The 10,569-nt window shown below is 41.8% G+C and overlaps 1 pseudogene; it reads right to left on the bottom strand.

Moving 5' to 3' along the window:
* Positions 1 to 4,756: 4,756 nt before the first annotated feature.
* On the bottom strand, positions 4,757 to 5,431 carry LOC103223192 (large ribosomal subunit protein uL15-like; annotated as a pseudogene).
* Positions 5,432 to 10,569: the final 5,138 nt, after the last annotated feature.

Here is a 10,569-nt window from a genome sequence, read left to right as displayed (position 1 = left end):
GGCTTGAGCCACCAACACCCAGCTAATTTTTATATTTTTTTGAGAGATAAGGTTTCACCATGTTGCCCAGGTTGGTCTCAAACTCCTGAGCTCAAAGCAGTCTGTCCACTTCAGCCTCCCAAAGTGCTGGGATTACAGGTGTAAACCACTGCACCTGGAAAACTCACTCACACACACACACACTCTGTCTCTCTCTCTCTACATATATACACACATACATATATTTATAGGGACTATAATATAGGTAGAGAGTTATATATATATAAATAATATATATTATATATAATATGTATAATATTTGTAAATATATATAATTATATATAAATATATATATATAAAATATATATTTTTTAGAGTCTTGCTGTGCCGTCCAGCCTGGAGTGCAGTGGAGCGATCTCGGCTCACTGCAAGCTCTGCCTCCTGGGTTCACGCCATTCTCCCACCTCAGCCTCCCAAGTAGCTGGGATTACAGGCGCCCACCACCATGCCCGGCTAATTTTGTTTTTGTATTTTAGTAGAGATGGGGTTTCACTGTGTTAGCCAGGATAGTCTTGATCTCCTGGCTTCTGGATCACGATGGTCTTGTGATCCGCCAGCCTTGGCCTCTCAAAGTGCTGGGATTACAGGCGTGAGCCACCGTGCCCGGTCCATGTATTTTTTTAAAATCTTTGACTGCAAGATGTATTTTTATGTTTAATGCATAGTAGGTGCATATACTTATCCATTACCTTGGTGCATATATTATGGAGTACATGAGATATTTTGATACAGGCATATAATGTGTAATAATCCCATTATGGAGAATGGAACATACCCTCCATATTAAAAGACTTGACCAGACACTAGGGTCGTTTCTAACAGCTCCAGGCTGCACCCCAGGATGACCCTAGGCTCCCTTAAAGTACCTGCGTGAGAAAAGAAAAGGCTTCGAGGAGAATTCACTATTTGTTTTTAGCCAACCCCTGAGGATAAGCCCCACCACTTTCAGAGCATTTACTACAAAGGGCTTACAATTGAGGATCCTCTCACTGCCCCTTTGATATGTCTAGGTATCACCTACAACTCAGGGGTGTCTTCCTCAAGCATGTGAAGGTAATCCCTTTACAATGATAATCATCAGGAAGGAAGGGGCCTCTGTCTCCCAGCCTATGTGGCATCCTAACTTTGATAAATGCCAGGTGGCAGATGCAGCTGCCTCATGGGCATTTATACTGACCAACCCTTGTAATTTTTCACCCTAATTCTACTGAGCCCCACTCAGACCCTCCCTGCTGCCTCACTTTCCCTTTATTTTTTATCGAGACAGGGTCTCATTTTGTTGCCCACAGCCATGTGCCATCACACCTGGATTTTTTTTTTTTTTTTTTTTTTTTTTTGTAGTGACAAGGTCTCAACTCCTCCTGCCTGCACCTCCCAAAGTGCTGGGATTATAGGTGTGAACCACAGCACCAGGCCCATTCTCCCTTTAAAATACCCACTACTTCTGTGCAAATCAGAGTTGAGTTCAGTTCACACTGGACCCTCTTCCCTACTACAATTGTAATATTATGGGCTAAAAGCTGTCCTTACCACTTTAGTGTCCAGCTTTATTTACCTTGGATGGTGCTAAGTAAAATTACTCCCCCACCCCATTCCCTGCAGCAAAGGGTGGCCAGGGGACACTCACCTGACCACTGAGACATACGTTGAGTTTCTGGGAAGACATTTTTCTCTTGCCCTCCTGCACTCCTCCCTCACACCTTCTTTTCTGATGGCACAGGGACAGGAAGCCTAGAAACATAGCAGCCATCTGGAAATATGAGGTCACAAGCATAAGAAAGACATAGCAGGTAGCCGACTGCCTCCTGAAATTCTGCTAAGATGCTTCTTGGGCAATCAGTGACAACATGCCCAAAAAGGAACTCTAGGTCTTTCCATTTCTACCTTTGGAATTTCCAATTTTGATAAATAGCATCGCCACCCATGTGTTGTTGTTGTCAGAAACTTGGTGGATACCACTGACTGACTCTTCTCACTCCCAGTCTCCACAATTCTGCCTACCAAATATCTCCTCGAGGGCTCCTTGCATTCTTTTTTTTTTAAATTGTGGCACAGGGGGAAGGGGCGGCAGGCGCCATGTCCAGCTGCAAAGGTGGCAAGAAGAAGCCACTGAAACAGCCTAAGAAGCAGGCCAAGGAGATGGACGAGGAAGATAAGGCTTTCAAGTAGAAACAAAAAGAGGAGCAGAAGAAACTCGAGGAGCTAAAAGCAAAGGCCGTGGGGAAGGGGCCCTTGGCCACAGGTGGAATTAAGAAATCTGTCAAAAAGTAAGCTGTTCCTTGTGCCTGAGGAGATGGTGACCCTTTATTTCATCCTTATTTAAATGTCTATATTCCCTGCCATAACATCTTTTGCCACCTAAAGCTGGAATTAAGTGTTGTCTTGGAGCTGTTGTACATTTAAGAATAAACTTTTATAAAAAAAAAAAAAAAATCTTAAAAAGAAATTGTGGCACAATACACATACAATTTTCCATTTTAACCATCTTATTAAATTCTTTTTTTTTCTTGAGACAGGGTCTTGCTCTGTCACTCAGGGTAGAGTGCAGTGGCACAATCTCGGCTCACTGCAACCTCTGCCTCCCGGGTTCAAGTGACTCTCCTGCCTCAGCCTCCCAATCTTTTTAATTTTTATTTTCTTTTATTTTTTGTAGAGATGGGATTACAGGTGTGAGCTGCCACACTTGGTCATTTTAACCATTTTGAAGTATACAGTTCAGTGGGGTTTAACACATTCACAATGTTGTGCAAACATCACCATTATCTAGTTCTAGAATCTTTTCATCACCCCAAAAGAAAGTCCCATATTCATTGAGCAGCACTTCCTATTCCTCCCTTCCTCCAGCTCAAGGCACTAATTTGCTTTGTGTCTCTAGATTTGCCTATTCTGGATATTTCATAAAAATGAAACCATACAATATGTGGCATTTGTGTCTAACTTCTTTCATTCAGGATGTTTGCAAGGTTCATCCATGTTGTAGCATGTATCAGTACTATTCTTTTTGTGGCCAAATAATATTCCATTGTATGGATATACCACATTTTGCTTATGCATTCATCAGTTGAGGGACATTTGGGTTGTTTCTATCTTTTAGCTATTGTGAATAATGTTGCTATGAACATTTGTGTATATGTTTTTGTTTGACCATCTCTTTTAAATTTTCAGGTTTATATACTTGAGAGGAATTGCTGGGTCATATGGTAATCTGTGTTTAACTTACTGAAGAACAATCAACAATTTTCCATTGCAGCTACATAATTTTACATTTCCACCAGCAATATATGAGGATTCCAATTTTTCTGCATCCTCACTACACTTATTATTTTCTGGTATTGTTTTTAATTACAGTCACCCTAGTGGGCATGAAGTGGTATCTCACTGTGGTTCTAAGTTATATTTCCCTCCTGACCCATGATGTTGAGCATCTTATCATGTGCTTTGTTGGCCACTGTATACACTTTTTCTTTGTAGAAAAGTCTATTCAAGCCCTTTGTCCATTTTTATTTATTTTTAGTTTTTTGAGACAGGGCTCTGTCACCTAGGTTGGAGTGTAGTGGTATGATCATAGCTCACTGTAGCCTCAACCTCCTGGGCTCAAGTGATCCTCCCACCTCAGCCTCCCAAGTCAGTAGGCCTACAAGTGAATGCCACCATGCACAGCTAATTTTTAAATTTTTTGTGGAGATAGGGTCTAACTCTGTTGCCCAGGCCTGCCTTGAACTTCTGGCCTCAATAATCCTCCTGCCTCAGCCTCTCAAAATGCTGGGATTGCAGGTATGAGCCACCACACCCAGCTGTACATTTTACTTACTTTTTTAAAAAATGGCACCTTACTCTGTCACCCAGGCTGGAGTGCCGTGGCATGATCCTGGCTCACTGCAACCTCCACCTCCCAGGTTCAAGCAATTCTCCTGCCTAATCCTCCCAAGTAGCTGTGATTACAGGCGTATGCCACCATGCCTGGCTAATTTTTGTATTTTTAGTAGAGACAGAGTTTTACCATGTTGGCCAGGCTGGTCTTGAACTCCTGACCTCAAGTGATCCGCCCACCTCAGCCTCCCAAGGCTGAGGATTACAGGTGTGAGCCACCACGTCCAGCGTCCACCTGCACATTTAAAATGGAATTGTTTGGTTTTTAGTTGTAAACGTCCTTTATATATTCTGGATATTAGACCCTTATCAGATGTGTGATTTGGTGAACATTTTCTCTGTTCTGTGAATTGTCTTTTCAGTCTCTTGGTAGTATCCTTTGATGCTACAGGGGCCAAGGGAAAATTTCCCCTTTGCCCTCTGAAGGTCTGCTGAAAAATCACCTGAAAAAAGGCAGATTAATAGGGGAAAATGATATGCAAACTTATTAGCCTGCATGGGAAAAAACCACAGAATGATTGCCCAACCCCACAATGGGGCACAGATAGTTACATTCCCTTCTTCTTAGTGGGGAAGGGAGACAAAGAATCGTGGATAATTTTAGCGGGGATAGTAAGGGATTTTTAGGGGAATTCAATGGGCTTGAAGAACAACGTCTGTTTGAAGGACAAAGTCTGCTGAACCCACAGAGCCGACAATGGTTTGTGATAAAAGTCTGTCCAGGTGTGTTCACAGATTTCAGTCTTTCTGCGACATGAGTTCAGTCAAGGAAGGGACCAGAAGTAATTACTTTCTTCTTCTTTTTTTAAAAGTAGTTAGCATTTAATGAACCTCCCTCCATGTGGCTTCAAGCCACCAGGACACAGGACCCCCGACTCCCTTAAATCTTCTCCTCAGCTCTTCTGCTGAAGAATTTGGCCTTCACGACGACAGGCTGCTTTGGGAGCTTTTCCTTTCCCAGAACTTTGCAGTAGCCCAATCGCACCACATCAATGATGGGCGCAGCCCCAGTCTGGTTTTTAGCAGCATTCACCCGTGTCTGCTCACTCACCAAAGTCCACAGTTTGTCAAGGCTGACAGGTGGGCAGAAGCTCTGGTTCCTTTTAAGTGGTAATGCCTCATACCGACTTTCCCAAAGTAGCCTGGCTGGTATTTGTCGAAGCTGAGCCTGTGGTGATGCAGACCACCAGCATTACCGTGGCCTCTGGGGTGTTTCTGGTGCTTCCCTGTGCGGCCGTGGCCGTGGCTCACGTGGCCCCGAAGTTGCTGGGTCTTCCTCAGTCTGGATGGCATGTTGGCGGCCTGGATGAAAGAGCAATTGCTTTCTTCCTTGGTGAGTCCAGGCTTTAGGCAGATTTGCGAGAGAACTTCATCCTGAGCTTAGGGAGAGACGAAGGATGGAGAGGCAGGAGGCAGGGGAAGGTCAGAGAGACCTGGAGGCTTCTTGCTCAGTTCAGCAGGTCAAAGCGCCATACTTTGGGGTATCGATTTTTGACCCCCAACAATGTATAAAAGTTTTTCATTTTGTTGAAGTCCAATTCATCTTTTTCTTCTGGTGCTTGTGCTCTAAGTGTCTTACATCTACTTTTGAGTGTTTTATTCCATGCACAGAGCACAAGGGTATTTTAAATACCTAAATCTGATAATGACTCCCTTGCTTCACACCTTCAATAGTTTCCCACTGTATTTAAGATAAAGTTCAAAATCCTCGCTATGGACTACAAGGCTATGCATGATTTGGTCCCTGTTCTCCTTTTGGCCTCATTTTTCCTTATTTTTCCTCGCCTGTTCTGCCTTCAGTTTCTCAGGTATACCAGGCTGTCTTAAATCCCAGGAACTTCTCACTTGCCATGGTCCCTGCCTGCAATGGTCATCTTCCTCTCTTCTCTACTTCACTAATTCTAATACATTCATCATTTTAAGTGTCACGTCCACGGGAAAGCTTTCCTTAACCCTCTGCTCCAAACTTATTCCCAGCTGGCAAAAGGTGGAATTTTGCAAGCCAATTGTTAAACATTGCATTATAAATTAAGTGGCATACTTTTACAATTAAGTTATAATAAAAACAAATGCAATAAACACTCAAAACTTTTCATGTTCTAATTATTTTATTACATTCTACATTTATGCTCCTGAGGTCACAATGGAAATAGAATGGAATGTGTGGTGGAAATAGAATGGAGCGGCCTGCTACTGTGTGTGCATCCTGTGCTAGCTAACCCTGCTGTGGTGGCAGGAGAGCTTGACATCAGCCATGGTGGGAGTATTTGAGCAAAGACTACAAATCAGGCTGGCTTAGTGAGGCTTTTTGGAAAGCAGGGGTTAACATTTACACTGCCAGTCAGATTTCCCATCACATGCAGACATGGCATCTTGAACTTGTCTACTGTGGTCCTTTCCATGGATGTAATCTTTCAATTTATTATTTGAAATAGTATATTTAATGTCCGTGTTTCTCACAAGAATGTGAACTCTGGGAGGGAGTGCGGTGCACATTGTTCCCTATTGATATCTGTATCTCCAGTACCTAGCGCAGTTCTTGGCACTTGATACGTACTTAATCATTTGTTGACAGAATGTCAATAAGACCCAAGAAGCACCCAAGAAGCAAAGTCCAATGTTTTAAATATAGATGGGTCGATGGCAGGGGTTCATCTTGGAAAGTATAAAATTTTCCATTTCACTCATTGGCTACCTTGAGGGTTTAAATATTGATGATCATTTTATTATATTCAAAGCTTACCAGGTTTAAACATTTCTTTGATGCCTTTTTAATTGGATGATAGCTAGTGATGGCCAAAGGTGACTTGACCTTGGCTACGTATTAGTTTCCTACAGCTGCCATAATAAAGTAAGCCACCCAAACTGGGTAGTTGAAGACAACAGGGACACATTCTCTCACAGCTCTGGAGGCTAAGAGTCTCAAAAATCAAGGTGTTCACAAGGCCATGCTCCCTCTGAGACTCTGGATAGACTCCTCCCCTGCCTCTTCCTAGCTTCTGGTGGTGGCCAGCAGTCCTCGGCATTCCTTGGCTTGCAGCCGCATCACTCCAGTCTCCACTTCCATCTTCACAGTGTCTCCTTCTCTTGTATTTTCTCAACATCTTCTTATAAAGACACCAGTCATATTGAATTAAAGGTTCACACTACTCCAGCAGGACCTCATCATAATTCATTACATCCAATTACCTTATTTCCAAATAAGGTCACATGCTGAGGTACTAGGGGTCAGGATTTCAAGATTGCTTTTTTGGGGGACATAATTCAACCCATAATACCCTGCAAGTGGCCCGTTTCATATAGTGCATGCCCGGCGCATTACAACCAACCAGGCCAGGCAGGTGCCCGCTCATCTGCACAGCTTCATGTAATTTGTCTATAAGGCTGTTTATTTCCTCTAGCTCCAGACCTTGCCTTAGTTATGAGTGGGGAGTATCTCAGAACCCCAAAATGACCTCAAGCCCAAATATAATCATTATATTTGTTTTGTTTGAAATAAAACAACCCACAAACCATAACTGACAGGGATTGGAACCTGGCATAAAAGCACAAAGACATACTTTTAGCCCCAGGCTGGGATACCTGAGAAGAGGGAGCAATATTTGGGCCAATTCTATATAAGCATTGAAATGCCAGAAGTGATCACTACCCTCAGGACACCACCAGTGAAAGAGGTGGTGAAGGTAGAGCTAGGCGCAGCCCAGCCCTTCTGGGTCATTTCCCTATAAAAGCAGGTTACGTTTCTACATCCTTCTGGGGACATTTATTTTCAGTAAGAATTGGTATAGACAACATTTGTCAAGCTAGAAAGATCCAGAGATGTTATCCAAATCACCCCTTTATTCTACAAAACCCAGAAGGCCAGAGAGGGGGCCTGTCTTGCCCAGGGTCATCAGGTTAGAGAGTGGCAATGCCCAGGCTAGAACCCAGGTGGTCTCCATCCTGGGTACGTGCTTAATCCACTGCTTTGCCAGTAGCTTTGTGGTGTGAAGTCCACGGCTGCAATGACCAACAGCTTTTCCCTTGGTTCAAATGTAAGGTTAAAAACCCAAGGGAAGAGTATGGAGAGTGAACCAGTACAGACACGCTTCTGACATCCAGGAAACGACAGGCCTACTATGACTTCCTAATGAGAAGACAGAAAGTTACATATTCTTTTTCTTTTTTTTTTCTGTTCAATACAACATAGTAGGATTGCTACCACTAGAAGCATTATGGGAGAACAAAACACATGAGTATTAATGAGGCAGGTTTAACTCTTACTAACAAAATATTATCTTTTATATATATATATATAAAATAATCTTTGCAATCAATTCTAAAAGCACTAGATTTGGAGTTCTGCAATCCAATTTCATTTTATTTAGAGAATTAAAATTGTGAAATATGAGCAGGAAAACCATTATCATCTGCTGTAATTGTACTCTTATATCCCGGAGACCAACACAGCTCTCATTCTGCATTCCTGCGAAGGTAACTGAGCTAAAAGTGATTACCATTGTTAAACTAAATTTGGCCTGAGAAAAGCCACCATACTGGCATATCTGAGTCCTTACATAACTGCAACCAAACTTAGTATGTAATAAACTGGAAACCCGGCTTAGGAGTGTGCTTTTGTCACAGCTAGCTGAGTCTCAGCCAGTCACAGCAGCCATGCTTCAGTCAGTAGCAGGCAGCCACCTGCTCATGTTCAAATAAGGCAAGCACTGGACTGTAACCCGTCCAGTTGTTTCTGTACCTCACTTCCATTTCCTGTACATCGCATTTCTGTTTCTGTTTATAAGTGTTATTCAACCAGAGTATTAAACTCCGTCGGAGCCCCAGTTTCTCTGAAACTGTTCTGGTGCTGACGACTGCCTGATTCATGTTTTGCCCAATTAAACTCTACTAAATGTAATTTGTCAAATGTTTCTCTTTTAACATAATTATTAAGTGCTCTGATTTTTTTAAAAGGCTCTGGAAAATTTCTGGTTAAATGTGGCAGATTAGACACTTACTTGTATCTCCATTGTCTCATGAAATCCCACTAAAGTGATAGTAAAGGGGGAAAGAAGGCAAACCGCAAGTTCTAAGGGATTGGAAATGGAGACAACTGAGACAAAAAAAAAATCAACAGAAAAAAAAATTGGGAGCTGGAAAGAGAAGAATGTGCGTGTCAGACTGATTTATCAAACCAAAGGAAACAGAACCCCAAGCCTGCCGTAGGAGAAGGCAGCAAGAAGGTAACTCACTCTGCCAAACATGGCAGAACCTGGGACTCTGAAAGCAGGGGTGCAGAGAACGGCTGAAAACAAGGCAGCTTAAATCAATGGGAGCAGCAAGACTCCCAGATTTCCTCCTTGACCTACACAACAGATGATGCCCTCTCCCCAATCCTGGCAGGAGACTGGAGGTTCACTCTGTGGACAAACCAAATCAGAGAAGACTTAGGGATCCAAGCCAGGCCTGAGACACCCTATTGAAATTGGGTGAAAGTCTACATACCAGATGAAGAGATTTCATCCTCCTCCTCCTGCTGCACCCTCGGAACACCAGCAGCCAGGCATATATATAAAATCCATGCAGGAGATGAGGGGATTTGACTTTGGAGCCTCTGACCAGTCCAAGTTAGATCCCGACAAGTGGGTAGTTGGGTGTGGGGTGGTGTTCCACTGTGAAGAGATTGGGCCTTGACTGATCTCTTAACGATGGTTCTCAAACTCAGCTGCACATTAGAATCACCTGGAAAGCTTTAACATGTGCTAATGCCTGGAGATTCTGACTTAATTAGTCAGACATACAGCCCCAACTCAGGAGTTTTAAATGTGCCCCAGGTGATTCTAATGTACAACTAAGCCTGAGAAACTCTACTTTAATAAAACCTATCCCTCAACACCTTCTTGTAAGTGCCTCATTCCTGATCTTTTCAAAGAACCAACTTTTAGTTTGATTGATTTGCTCTATTCTTTGTCCATTTTCTATTTCATTGATTTCTGATCTTATTTCCTTTCTTCTGCTTACTTTGGGTTTAATTTGCCCTTCTTTTTATACTTTCTTAAGGTAGAAACTTAGAACACTAATTTTTGACCTTTTTTGTTTTCTAAAAGCTGCATTTAATGCTAAAAATTATCTTAAATCACTGCTATAGCTGCATCCCACAAATGTCGTTATGTGGGGCTTTCACTTTTGTTCGGTTCAAAGTATTTTCTAATTTCTCTTGTGATTTTATTCCTTGGCTTATGGGTTATTTAGAAGTATGATTGCTTAATTTCCAAGTATTTGGGGTTTTTCCAGATATCTTTCTGTTACTGGTTTTAAGTTTAATTGTGTTGTGGTCAGATAATATGCTTTGTATAATTTTGATCTTTTTTATGTATTAAGACTTGTTTTATGGCTCAGAATATGTTCTACTTTGGTGAATGTTTTATGTTCACTTAAAAAGAATGTGTATTCTGTTGTTGGGTAGAATGTTCTATAGTTGTCAATTAGTCAAATCAGTTGAGAGTGTTATACAAATTGCCTATATCCTTTTTTTTTTTTTTTTGCGTGTTATTATTGTCATAAATTTTACTTTACAGGTATTTTAAACCCTGCAATACTTCTTTTTTTTAAATGTAACTAATTATATTCAAAATAAAATTTAAAATAAGAAAAAAAGTCTTCTATAATTACCTACATATT

This window comes from Chlorocebus sabaeus, chromosome 4 (genome assembly GCF_047675955.1).
Source record: "Chlorocebus sabaeus isolate Y175 chromosome 4, mChlSab1.0.hap1, whole genome shotgun sequence".
Classification (NCBI taxonomy): Eukaryota; Metazoa; Chordata; class Mammalia; order Primates; family Cercopithecidae; genus Chlorocebus; species Chlorocebus sabaeus.
The sequence above is the reverse complement of the archived record's forward strand: the minus strand, read 5'-3'. Positions and strand labels throughout refer to the sequence as shown.